Source organism: Aethalodelphis obliquidens, unplaced genomic scaffold, assembly GCF_003676395.1.
Source record: "Aethalodelphis obliquidens isolate GAN/ISIS:26980383/991018 unplaced genomic scaffold, ASM367639v1 scaffold56, whole genome shotgun sequence".
NCBI classification, from domain to species: Eukaryota; Metazoa; Chordata; class Mammalia; order Artiodactyla; family Delphinidae; genus Aethalodelphis; species Aethalodelphis obliquidens.
The window spans coordinates 7,057,476-7,072,171 of record NW_020838000.1 but is presented as its reverse complement, the minus strand read 5'-3'; the positions used below and the strand labels follow the sequence as shown (position 1 = coordinate 7,072,171).

Sequence of the window (14,696 nt, the reverse complement as noted above, 5' to 3'; positions counted from 1 at the left end):
AATGGCAGTAATACTTTTTCTCTGTGGAGCTGGTACAACTTTGGATTCTCCAACTGAAGGTCTCACGTGTTTGCTCTGGAAGAGTTTGTATGTTCTTGATGTGACTTTGGCATCACTGTTAACATTGCACTTCCTGGACACACCCCTCAGACCTATGCTAGGACCCCAACTCCCACCCCAAAGGTGATGGCTGTAGTATGTTTAGGCCACTAGATGGCAATGTTGTCTAGTTAGGTAGCTTGGTAAGGCTGCAAACTCAAGGAAACTTATCTTTAACCTTTTTTTTAACTTAAACTATTCTTTATTGGAAAAGTATAACCATAAGGGATATTAAATCACAGTTAAATGGCAAGTAACAACATTCCAGTTTGAAAAAGAATTTAAAATGAAAACTGTACAAGAGACCTTTCAAGATGGCAGTGTAGGAAAAGCCTGAACTCACCTCCTCCCATGGAAACAGCAAATACACAGCTGTATATGGAACAATTTTCTCTGAAAAAGACCTGAAAACTAGCTGAACAGATCCTTCACAACAAAGGATAAAAGGACCACGTGAAGAAGGTAGGAGAGGCAAAGATTCGGTCTCACCAAAAACCCGACTACTTGTGTGGCAACCCACGACTGGAAGGATCTCACACGTGTGGAATTTCTTCCTGAGGAGTGAGGGGGTTCATGCCCAACATCAGGACCCCAACCCTTGAGACCTGCACCTGAGAGACAAGCCCTTCAAACATCTGACTTTGAAAGCCAATGGGGCTTACATCCAGAAGTATCCAAGGGCTGTAGGGAACAGAGATTCCACTCTTAAAGGGCTCACTCACAGACTTACTCACCCTGGGACCAAGTGTGCAAGCAGCAGTTTGAAAAGTGCCTAGACCATATGTGAAGGAGATGTGTTAGGTAATATTAACGTGTCTGCTGGAGGGGCAGAAGCTGGTGGGGGCTCTCTCCAGAGACTGAAGGGCTAGTGGGTGCCAGTTTTGTGCTCCTTCTATGTAGCTAGTGTTGATGGGCATACCCCACCCCACTAAAGCCACTGGTGCCTACTCCTTGATAGCCTGGCTCTGGTGGCCAGGGAAACTTGTGTTTCTGGGCCCCATGGGGCTGAAACAACCAGAGAGGCAGTTCTCGGCAGGCCGTCACCCCTAGGGCATAGCACAGACAGCACACTGAACACGCTCCAGATCTTCCTGTGAAGAAAGGTCTATTTTCTTGTCCTAGAGCTTCAGCCTGAAGAGCAGGCTTCAGGTTTACTACACATCTAGGAACTAAGAAGGTGCCCTCAGGGAACACAAGCTGGGGATGCCTTCTCTGTGCTCTTCCTTGGCCATACTACAGCTCAAAGAGCTTATAGACTCACCTGGAACCCTGATTTTTGCAATTGTCACCAGGGGGTCACCTCCAAATTGCCTGGTCTACAGGCCAGTAGGGTTTACAACTGAAGTCTCAGAGGACTGTATATATTTGCATACTTTAAAAGCTGCTGCCTGAGGATCTGACTTCCGATCAGCCTGAAACTAGGTACTGACTGAGATCCTCCCTTTGGAACATTGACAGCTATTGGCACACCCTCAACAACTGGGGTCTATCAAGAGCCAATCAGGCTGCTTAGACAATCACAAAGGCTCGAGAGACAACCAAGAGCCAGGGCAAGGTTGAACAACAAGGTTCATCTCCTACAAAGGCCTCTCCTTCAGGACTGAAAGGAGAATGCATAGAAACAAACACAGAGAGTCAGGCAAAATGAGGAAACAGGAATATGTTCCAAACGAAAGAACAAGATAAAAACCCAGGGAAAAAAAAAAACCTTAGTGAAATAGAAATAGTAATCAACTAGGTCAAGGGTTCAAAAGAATGGTCATGAAGATCCTCACCAAACTCAGAAAAGAATGGATAAACATAGTGAGAACTTTAACAGAGATAGAAAATGTAAGAAGGCACATGACTGAAGAATATAATAGTTGAACTGGAAAATACACTAGAGGGATTCAACAGCAGACTAATTGAAGCAGGAGAAAGAATCAGTGATCTGGAAGACAGGGTAGTGGAACTCACCCAAAGAGAAGAGCAAAAAAGAAAAAAAAAAAAAAAAGAATTGCAGCACTATTTACAATAGCCAGGACATGGAAGCAACCTAAATGTCCATCAACAGATGAACAGATAAAGAAGATGTGGTACATATATACAATGGAATATTACTCAGCCATAAAAAGGAATGAAATTGGGTCATTTGTAGAGATGTGGATGGACCTAGAGTCTGTCATACAGAATGATGTAAGTCAGAAAGAAAAACAAATATCATATATTAGCACATATATGTGGAATCTAGAAAAATGGTACAGATGAACCTATTTGCAGGGCAGGAGTAGAGATGCAGACATAGAAAACGAACATGTGGACATGGGGGGAAGGGGAGTGGGACGAATTGGGAGATTAGGATTGGTAGTATATACACACTACCATGTGTAAAATTGATAGCTAGTAGAAACCTGCTGTATAGCCCAGGGAGCTCAGCTCGGTACTCTGTGATGACCTAGATGGGTGGGATGGGGGGGTTGGGCGGGGAGCTCCAAGAGGGAGGGGATATAGGTATACATATAGCTGATTCACTTCATTATACAGCAGAAATTAACACAACACTGTAAAGCAACTATACCTAAATAAATAAATAAATAAGTGGAAATAGCTTAAACGATCTGTGGGACAACATCAAGCAAAATAACATTTGCATTATAGAGGGTTCAGAAGGAGAAGAAAAAGAGAAAGGGGCAAAAAACTTATTTGAAGAAATAATGGCGAAAAACTTTATTAACTGGGGAAGGAAACAGACATCCATATTCAGATCCAGAGAATTCCAAAAAGATGAACCCCAAAAGATCCATACCAAGGCACATTATAATTAAAATGTCAAAAGTTAAAGAGAGAATGTTAAAAGCAGCAAGAGTAAAATGACGTGTGCACATGGTGCACAGCCCCATAAGATTATAAGCAGATTTTTCAGGAGAAACTTCGCAGGCCAGAGGGGAGTAGCACAATATACTCAAAGTGCTGAAAGGGGAAAACTTCCAACCAAGAGTAATCTACCCAGTGAGACTGTCATCCAGAATCGAAGGAGAGAAAAACCATTTTCCAGACAAGCACAAGCTAAAGTTCACACCACTAAAATGACTTTATAAGAAATGTTAAAGGGACCTCTAAAGGTACTAATTAGTAACCAAAAAAATGAAAGTAAAAATTTTATCAGTAAAGGTAAATATTTATAGTAAAGGTAGTATTTAGGCATTTATAAAGCTGTTATGAAGGTTAAAAGATAAAAGTAGTAAAAGTAGCTGTATGTACAATAATTAAGGAATACACAAAATAAAAAGATGTAAATTATGACATCAAAAAGAGAAAACATGGAGGGGTAGTAAAAATATAGAGTTTTAGAATGTACTCAAACTTACCTTGCTATCAACTTAAAATAGGCTGTTATTTATATATAGGCTGTCATATGTGAGTATTGTGGTAATAACAAAGCAAAAGCCTGTAGTAGATACCCAATAGATAATGAGAAAGGAATCTAACCATAACAGCAAAGAAAACCACCAAAGCACATGGGAGGAGAGCAAGAGAAGAAGAAAAAAACAGAGAAGAACTACAAAACAGTCAAAAATCAATTAACAAAACAGCAATAAGTACATACCTGTCAATAATTACTTTACATGTTCATGGACTAAATCAAAAGACATAGAGTGGCTGAATGGATAGATAAACAAGACCCATCTACATACTGCCTATAAGAAACTCACTTTAGATGTAAGAACACACACAGACTGAAAGTGAATGGCTGGAAAAGTTGTTTCACACAAATGGAAACCAAAAGAAAGTTGGGGTATCTATACTCAGATAAAATAGACTTTAAAACAAAGATGGTGGGCTTCCCTGGTAGCACAGTGGTTAAGAATGCGCCTGCCAATGCAGGGGACACAGGTTCGCGCCCTGGTCCAGGAGGATCCCACATGCTGCAGAGCAGCTAAGCCCATGCACCACAGCTACTGAAGCCTGCACACCTGGAGCCTGTGCTCCACAACAGGAGAAGCCACTGCAATGAGAAGCCTGCACACCTCAATGAAGAGTGGCCCCCACTTGCCACAACTAGAGAAAAAGTCTGTGCACAGCAACAAAGACCCAACACTGCCAAAAATAAATAATAAATTAAATATATATATATATATAAAATAAAACAAAGATGGTAATAAGAGGCAAAGACAGGTATTACATAATGAGAAAGGGATAAATCCAACAAGACAATATAACATTTTGTAATTATTTATGCACCCAACATAGAAGCACCTAAATATACAAAGCAAATATTAACAGACCTAAAGGGAGAAATAGACAGCAATACAATAATACTAGGGAACTTTAATATCCCACATACATCAATGGATAGATCATTCAGAAGAAAATCAATAAGGAAGTATTGGCCTTAACACATTAGATCAGAGGCAATGAATACATATATACAGAACATTCCATCCCAAAGTAGCAGAATACACATTCTTCTCAAGTGCACATGCAGTATTTTCCAGGAGAGATCATATGTTAGGCCACTTAACAAGTCTCAATAAATTAAAGAAGATTGAAGTCATATGAAGCCTTTTCTTCTGACCACGTGGTATGAAACTAGAAATCAATTACAAGAAAAATACTGGGAAAATCTCAAATATGTAGAGATTAAACAAATGCTACTGAACAAGAAAAGGGTCAATGAGGCAATCAAAGGTGAAATTTTAAAATACCTTGAGACAAATAAAAATGAAAATACAACATACCAGAATCTATTGAATGCAACAAAAACAGTTTCAAGAGGGAAGGAAGTTCATAGTGATTCGAGCTTACCTCTAGAAACAGAAGAATCTCAAATAAACAACCTAACTTTACACCCCCAAAAAACTAAAAAAAAAACAGACAAAGCCCAATGTTAGAAAAAGGAGGAAAATAATAAACATTAGAGAAGAAATAAATGAAGTAGAGACTAAAAAGACAATGGAAAAGATCAATAAAACTAGGAGCTGGGTCTTTGAAAAGATAAGCAAAATTGACAAACCATTAGCTAGATTCAGTAAAAGAAAAAAAGAAGAGAAACTCAAATAAAACTAGAAATGAAACAGGAAAAGATACAACTGGTACTAAAGGAATACAAAGGGTCATAAGGGACTACTATGAACAATTATATGCCAAAAAATTGGCTAACCTAGAAGAAATGGGTAAATTTCTAGAAACATACAATCTTCCAAGACTGAATTATGAAGAAATAGAAAACCTGAATAGACAATTTACTAGTAAGGAGATTGAGTCAGTAATCAAAAACCAACCAACAAACAAAAGTCCAGGACCAAATGGCTTCACTGGTGAATTCTACCAAGCACTGAAAGAAGATTTAATATGTATTCTTCTCAAACTCTTCCCAAAAACTGACCTCATTCTATGAGGCCAGCATTACCCTGATACCAAAACAGACCAGGGCACCACATACACAAAACAAAGAAAATTATAGACGAATATTCCTTACAAACATAGATGTAAAAATCCTCAACAAAATATCAGCAAAGCAAATTCAACAATACATTATAAGGATCATACACCATGACCAAGTGGGATTTATTTCAGGGATGTAAGAACAATTCAACATCTGAAAAACAATCACCGTGATACACCCCATTAACAAAATGAAGGATAAAAATCATATGGTCAAAACAGATGCAGAGAGGGCATTGGAAAAAAGCTAATATTCGTTATGAAAAAAACTCTTAACAAAATGGGTATAGAGGGAATGTACCTCAACCTAATAAAGGCCATATATGATAAGCCCATCATAGTATGTTAGCTAAAGCTTTTCCTCTAAGATCAGGAACAAAACAAGAAAACCTGCTATTTTTCAACATAACATTAGAAGTCCTAGCCAGAGCAATTAGGCAAGAAAAGGCAATAAAAGTCATGCAAATTGGAAATGAAGATGTAAAACTTTCATTATTTGCACATGACATAATTTTATATATAGAAAAATCTTAAAGACCCCACCAAAAAACTATTAGAACTAATAATTTGGGAAGGTTGTGGGGTACAAAATCAATTTACAAAAATCTGTTGCATTTTTATACACTAACAGTGAACTATCAGAGAAATTAAGAAAACAATTCTACTTACAATTGCATAAAAAAGAATAAAATACCATGGAATAAATTTAACCAAGGAGGTAAAAGACCTGTACACTGAAATCTATGAGACGTTGATGTAAGAAATTGAAGACACAAATAAATCAAAAGATATTCTATGCTCAAGGATCAAAAGACTTAATATTGTTTAAATGTCCATATTGCCCAATCAATCTACAGAATTAATACAACCCCTATCAAAATTCCAAAGGCATTTTTCACAGAAAAAAATGTACAATCCTAAAATGTGTACGGAACCACAAAAACCCTGAATAGCTAAAGCAATCTTGAGTAAAAAGAACAAAGCTAGAGATATAATGCGCCCAGATTTCAAACTATATTACAAAGCCATGGTAATCAAAACAGTATAAAACATTATAAAACACACATAGATCAATGGAACAGAATAGAGAGCCCAGAAATAAACTCACACATATATGACCAATTAATTTTCAATAAAGAGGGCAAGAATATTCAATGCGCAAAGGACAGTCTCTTCAATAAATGGTGTTAGGAAAACTTGACAACCACATGCAAAAGAATGAAAATAGACTACTATCTTATACCATGTACAAAAATTAACTCAAATTGATTAAAGAGTTGAATGTAAGACCTGAAACCATAAAACTCTTAGAAGAAAACATGGGCAATGAACTCCTTGACATCAGTCTTGATAAAGATTTTTTGGATCAGACACCAATGTCAAGGGCAACAAAAGCAAGAGTAAACAAGTAGGACTACATCAAACCAAAAAACTTCTGCACAGTGAAGGAAACCATCAAAAAAAATAAAAGGGTGACCTAATGAATGGGAGAAGATATTTGCAAATCATATATCAATAGGAGGTTAATATCCAAAATATATGGAGAACCCATACAACTCAATAATAGAAAAACAAGCAATCTGATTAAAAATTGAGCAGAGGATATGAACAGACATTTTCCATTACTAATCATCGGGGAAATGCAAATCAAAACCACACTTGTTAGGATGGTTATTATCAAAAAGACAAGAAATAACAAGTGTTAGTGAGGATGTGGAGAAAAGGGAACCTCATTCACTGTTGGTGGAAATGTAAATTGGTGCAGCCACTATGGAAAACAGTAAGGAGCTTCTTCAAAAAATTAGAAATAGAACTACTATAAATTCCAGCAATTCCACTTCTTTGGTACTTACCTGAAGAAATCGAAAAGACTAATTCAAAAAGATATGCGTACCTCTATGTTCGTTGCAGCATTATTTACAATATCCAAGATACAGAAACAACCTAAGTTTCCATGGATGGATGAATGGATGAAAAAAGTTGTTTGTGTATACAGTCAACCCTCCATATCTGTGGGCTCCACATCTGCAAATTCACCCAACTGTGGATCGAAAACACACAAGAAAAAAAGTTTTTAGAACTTTCCATGAAGCAGAATTTGAATTTGTCACACACCAGCAACCGTTTACATCACATTTACATTGTACTTATAAATATTTACACAGCATTTACCTTATATTAGGTATTGTAAGTAATCTAGAGATGATTTAAAGTATATGTGAGGATGTGTGTAGGCTATATGCAAATACTATGCCATTTTATATGAGACTTGAGCACCCGCAGATTTTGGTATCCTTGGGGACCTGGAACCAATCCCCTACAAATACCAAGGGGCAACTGTTTATACAGTGGAATACTACTCAGCCATGAAAAATGAGATGTTGCTATTTGCAAAAACATGGCTGGATCTTGAGGGTATTGCACTATGGAAAACCAAACCAATAGATAGAAAACAGATCAGTAGTTGCCATAGAGGAAGGGAGTATTGGGAGGTGGGCACAATGTGTGAAGGGGTCAAGAGTTACAAACTTTCAGTTATAAAATTAAAAGGTCATGGGGATCTAATGTACAGCATGGTGAGTACAGTCAATAATACTGTACTGCATACTTGAAAGGTGCTAAGAGAGTAGATCTTAGAAGTTCTTATCACAAGGAAAAATCAGATGGTGACAGATGGTAACTAGATTTTTTGTGGTGATCATTTCACAATATATACAAATATCAAATCATTATGTTGTATACCTGAAACTAATATAATGTTATATGTCAATTATACCTCAATTAACAAAGAAGAAAGGGAAAATTGTAGACAATGGGGTGTGTCCATATGCCAGTGCATTGTTTTTATTTATTTATTTATTTTGATAAGATTCTTTTTTTTTTTTTACAGGGGGTCCTTGGTTATCTGTTTTAAATATAGCAGTGTGTACATGTCAATCCCAAGCTCCCAGGCTATCCCTCCCTCCCACCCTTGCCTCCTGGTAACCATAAGTTCATTCCCTTAAGTCCGTGAGTCTGTTTCTGTTTTATAAATAAGTTCATTTGTATCACTTTTTTTAGATTCCACATGTAAGTGCGATATCATATGATATTTGTCTTTCTCTGTCTGACTTACTTCACTTAGTATGACCATCTCCAGGTCTATCCATGTTGCTGCAAATGGCATTATTTCAATCTTTTTAATGACTGAGTAATATTCCATTATATATCTATACCACATCTTTTTTATCCGTTCATCTGTTGGTGGACACTCAGGTTTGCTTCCATGTCTTGGCTATTGTAAACAGTGCTGCAATGAACATTGGGGTGCATGTATCCTTTTTGAACCATGTTTTTCTCTAGATATATGCCCAGGAGTGGGATTGCTAGATCTTATGGTAGCTCTGTTTTTAGTTTTTTAAGGAACCTTCATGCTGTTCTCCATAGTGGCTGTAACAATTTACATTCTGTTAGTTTTATATCATTTTACTTTGCTAACCTTTGATGCCTTTTGCCACCCACCCAAGACAAACATAAATTAGGACTCTAAAAAGGCTCCTCATGACCTTGTCAAAGTTCTCATGAACTTCAGCAATCACTCAACATACCTAAGCCTGAGTATCTGCTTAACAAGTATTTATTATCATTATTATTTTTTTCAACTCTGTCATAGAGACAAGGTTACATCTTGGAACTTTATTTCCCGCTCTTCCTGGTTCTTAGATATTGGACATTTCTAGGGCTTAGAAGCCATTTCTGGTACTACCTATTCATTGACAGATGATGACTTGTTTATACTCAGGAGAACTCACACCTGTGAGAAAGATATAAGGTGGGTTTTTTTCTTTCTTTTAGGCTGATTTCACCTGCTAAACTAATAGAGTCTGGCTTGCCCCTCTGAGAGTTGCCCCTAAATCTTCTGCTGTTCTTTCTTATTGCCATTTCTACTGTGCTCCAGGCAGCAAAATGTTTTTCTAGGTAAAAAATACCCATCTCTTACTAGTTCCATGACAGAAGAATGGAAACTCCACTCCTGTTTTCATGCAGTTTAGCTTCTACAAAGATGACTTTATAATTTGGTATTTGGGTTTGCCAACAGTTTAAGTATAACTCCTGCCTGGAATCCCTAGTTAACTGACTTATTTTTATAAGCACTAAAAACTTCTCTGCTCTTTCCTACTGTTTTCCTACTGCTCTTTTTTCTAAATGTAGAGGAGTTTCAACTCCTCTACATTTTATTATAATATATTTGGAAAAATAATTTAAACTAACCTTTCTCAAAGTATGTTTCCCAGAACTTTTATTCTATGAAATATTTCACAAAGGTGGCCTAAAAATGATCACTGAGAAAGAAATCAAAATATAAGGAATAAAAAACTGTATTGCCTCTAACAATGTATTTTTATGATACTAAGACAGTGTTTTTATACCATTTAAAATTTATTAAATTGGTATGTGCAATAAAACCCATATGCATATGTAACATTGTTTATATTCTATTTATAGAATAGTGTATTCTATTCTCTAAGTTGGCATCTTATAGTCAAATGGTTCAGAATTGTTAAGAAGTAGGTTAACAAGAGGTTTGGGAAGGTTATGTTTTCATATAGCAAAATAAATGATGTTTTTCAAAATATTTTGTTATTTGTACAACGCTATACAAATGAGATTATCTTCTAAGTGGGGAAAAATTAAATGTTCCATGAAAAATAAATACATAGTCAAAATGAAAGTTGGAAGGTACTATATCTCTTTAGGAGATTTATAATGTACTTTAGCATTATAAATCCTCTGAGAAATTCAGTGATAAAGAAATCTGTTTAACTGTGATTAATCCAGCATCTCCTAAAGTTATTTTTACCTCTCAGCGTATTCTTCTCTGACCACTCAGTGACCCTCTTTTGGGAAGACTGACTCAAAAACAGTCTTCCCTGATAGGTTCACCGTAAAGAAAGCATCTGAGTGTAATTATGCTTGTCAGAATATAAATATGAATGGTGAGCTTGATCTCTCCTAACTACTCTCTTCCTCTTCAGATAAATTGTTTGTAAGCCACGTTGGTCCTTTAGGATCAATAGGGCACAAGCCTTGGCTGTAAGTTACAAAGTGGTTATAAGATTACTTTTAGTTTGAAAACCATCATGTATAACTTAGCTGCTGATTCAAAGCCTTACAAACTTAAAATGAGAAGTGACCTACTGGTAATGTATCTAATTCAATCTTTCTTACTTTATAGGTGAGAACCTGAGCCCTAGTGCCCAAAGCCCCATAACTAGTGGATGGCAGACTCAGGTCTCCTGGTCATTAGATCAGGTTTCTGAAGAGTTTATAATCATGATGCCATTTTCTGAAAAATTCCACTCAACTTGCTTTTCTTTATTAATAGCAATGAAGCATAAAATTAGAGAAAGAATACTAACTTCCTTCTCTTGTTTTCCATGAATGAAGAAATTAATAGTTTGAATCTCTGAAATCTTGGTTGTAAAACTTCCCTATTTCCTAACAACCCAAAGAACCCAATTTTGTGCAGGCAACAGTATGCCCAGGCCCAGGGAATTAATGATGAGTAGAGTCTAAGCCAGGGGGAATTCCCTTCCCCTTAGCTGCTTCAGGAGCAGGGGTGAGTATGTGACTGATTCTGTCCTTTAAGAAATAGGTTGTTTCTGTGGGGCTTCTTGGAAATCACTTTTCCCCTGAATGAAAGAAGAGAGACATGTGAGGGAAAAATATTCGTGTCCCTATTCCTTCATTTCCCCCTGTGATGTGTGAATGGAAGAATATGTTGTGTGTGACTACTGCAGTCATCCTTAATTATTAGCAGAGATATAGTAAAGACACGGATGGCAGAGCAGGAAGCTGAAATTTTGTACCTCTAGACTCTGCCAAGTGATATAATAAAGCTCCTATTATTAGAACCACTGTTAATTGGATATTCTGCTACTGATAACTCTCTCACTTTAAAAATAAAAAATAAATTACAGCGCTATTATCCATGACCCCTTGTACTGGACGATTTCAGAAACTCTAAGATATATCTGTTCCAAAGAAATAGAATGCTCTTTCTTCTGACCTGTCATTTCACTGTGAGCCTATCTAGGAGGTGGTTTGCACGTACTTCTTATCTGCTGCTATAACCACAAAGGCTTAGAAGTATAGGCTACTCCATAAATCTATAACTCTGACTGACTTGGTCTCTCTAAGAAGTCCTCAGGAAGCTACAAGGTCAAAAGAAACAAGATATGCAACTGAACTTTCTGTTTACTCTGCATTGACCTTAGTCATAAAAGGACAGTTGACAGTTGTGTGAGATAAAGGGCAATCCTACACTGTGTAGTCCTGTCCAGGTCTGAACATCTAACATCCTCACCCACTATCCACCAACAAGCCTCCCCAGTTATTATGACAATGCCAAACACCCCATGCATGTTCAAAAGGCATTTTTTTCTCAATGTTATATGTTTAAGGTTATACTCTGTTGATTTAGGTAGTTCCAGTTCATTGGTTCTCAGTGGGGACAGTATCACATGTAGCGACCATTTTAGAAATATGCGGGTTTGACTTTAATTCATTAATCATCACAACCATCATCTGGTATTTATTTAGTGCTTTTAGATCACCATTTATGTATTTTCAAATGATTTTACCTCAACTAATGAACAGAATTCCTGTAAGCGCAGTATTTCTTATGAGCATATATCTATATTTTCATCATTTCTGATTATTTTATTTCTTTCTCCTTTTGTCTGCAGTTCTTTGTTAACCAATGCTTCTATTCACCTACATGTCACCAAATTCTGCTATCTCAGACTCTTTATTTCTTCATATCATTTAGTTTTAATTATAACCTTGCGACATAATTAAGGCAGGTCAATCTGTTTATACATAAGAAGGAAAGGGGGGAAAACAATAAGGAATTTATTCAAGATCTAGCTAATTACTGACCAAGCCTGGACTAAAACCCATTTGTAAAATGGCAAAAATAGTAGCCTCATTGTGAGGATTTAGTGAGGTAACTGTATCAAGAAATCACTCATTGTTTAGTCAGTAGTGATGAGTATTCTCAATAACATCACCAAGCCCATGTATCCTTGGATTGTTTTAATACTATTTTCAGAAAATCAGGACTCTTTAATACATACTGAAAATCCAGCTAATCATGGCAATAAAGTAGACCAGAATATTCCACATCCTTAACTTTCAGGAACACAGGTATCTGGGGAATCATTTACCACTTAAAGGATATGAATCTTTATAGCTCCTCCTACAGACTTGGTTCAGCATCCTTTTAGAAAAACCGAGAGAAGATCTCAAATATTATCGCCTTACATCTACCTAAGTCAAGCATCCTTAATCTGCAGTGCTGTGGTCTGGCATGCATCAAATGCTTCCCAAACAATATTAAAGGCAATTATTCCCGTGTCTTTTTCCATCCAGTCTTTCATCAGCACTTCTAGGAACAAGGAACTGAGCTGATCTGCATTTCAGCCCCTCTTCCTTTTTCCTGCCCAGCTCTGATGAGGCCTGAGACCAAAAGCTGGGCTTCTAGTTATACCGTCGAGAAGGAAGATATTAGCTAAAACCTTAATCCCCAGCTTTAGAGTAACTGACTTGTCTATACAGCAACTTTATAATTTTACTGGATCTGTGTTCAGTTTCTAATAGTATTTTTAAATACATGTTTGCTTTGTAAAACTTCACCCCAAATCCCCTGTTTGTTGTGCACAATCTTTATAGATATGCCTTTTTTCCATTTAATGTAGAACCAAGGAATAAGTTTCTTATCCCATTCAACTCCAGTTCATTACTCTCCAGTAGAAACCCAAGCCTCAAAGGACGTACTTTAATTCTTTCAGCATTCTTGAATATCTTTTTTATTGTACAAGCAAACCCCAACTTACATTCATTTTCCTGAAAAGTGCAAAGATGTCATTTCCCCCCTTTAGTTAAATGCCTTAAAAGTAAAGATATAGACTTTGATACTGGAGGGAAAGACTTTGAAGAATAAATAAAGTTGAAATTTCATGGTGATGATGGAATTGCAATAAATTTTACCACTGAATGATTTGGGCATCCTGGTATTTCTGTACTACATATTTAGAAGGTTTGGTTAGTTAGCACCCATTTATCTCTTAGCATTTGAGTCCTTCCCTCCCATCCTCTCTCCCTGTCAGTCCCATTCTTCCTGTTAGTCTCATCCTGCCTTTCAAACACAGGGTGGCAACGAAAGTCCACACAGACATACATCCCCATATATGCATACCTGCAGCCCCATAACCCAAAGCCATAAGTATGTTGAGTTGTCCCATTTAGCCATTCACGCTTATCTTGGATAGAGTCATAGGGTCTCTAACAGTAACTCAAGATGACATTCATAGCCAGGGCTCAGGTTTGACCCTTGTCCCACGCAGCTATTCAAACCCAACTACAAGAGTATTAACAGTGCCTACATTCACAGGTAACATATTTGGAATATCAGATAAATGAAATGTATTGTACTGAACATTAACCATTGGCTAGAAATGAATCAGTGCCCATTCGACTACTATTTTCTGCTGAATAAATCTAAGCCTGAGGATATAGCAATAATTAAACCAAAAAAAGAAAATGACCCTACCCCTTCAGATTCCCAGAGAAGTACACCATATCCAATGTCTTACCTCACAACTGGAGAGATTTTATATGTCAGAATGCCTTGGGGGGAAAAAGAAAGCACACTGAAAAGTAAGGTACTACTTTTTCAATTTCATCACTGTTATTAGGAGTTCCAAAATAAGCTGGCTTAAAAGTATCTACTTAAACAAAAACTAAAATTGCATTTATTTTGCAAATAAACTATATTTCAATTATTGCTTCTTTAAGCTTTTCACATGAAGCGCTTTGATAAATCAACTATTGATATGTGACCACTGTATTTTCCTTAACCATGTGAAACTGCAAAGCAGAGTGCTTCTTCATTTGATTGGTTCAAAAATAGCAATTCATATTTTCCTTAGGCTAGAATAATAAGTTTATGTTTCATTATTAAAAGTACTTTATTTACCATCATTTCCTATTAGACACGTAGATTTATGGAAATATGCTCACCATTCTTTGCTATAAACAAAATCATCTGCAATGACAGTGTTCTAACAATAACAATATTTTGTTCTACCAAAAAATTAGACTTTCAAGACATTTTCTTTCGATTAGTTTAA

At 36.6% G+C, this 14,696-nt stretch overlaps 1 protein-coding gene across 1 annotated transcript in view; it reads left to right on the top strand.

Annotated features, from left to right (window-relative positions):
- Nucleotides 1–14,696, top strand: part of KCNH8 (potassium voltage-gated channel subfamily H member 8) — a 387,230-nt gene that overhangs the window by 219,907 nt on the left and 152,627 nt on the right. The window lies entirely within an intron of this gene.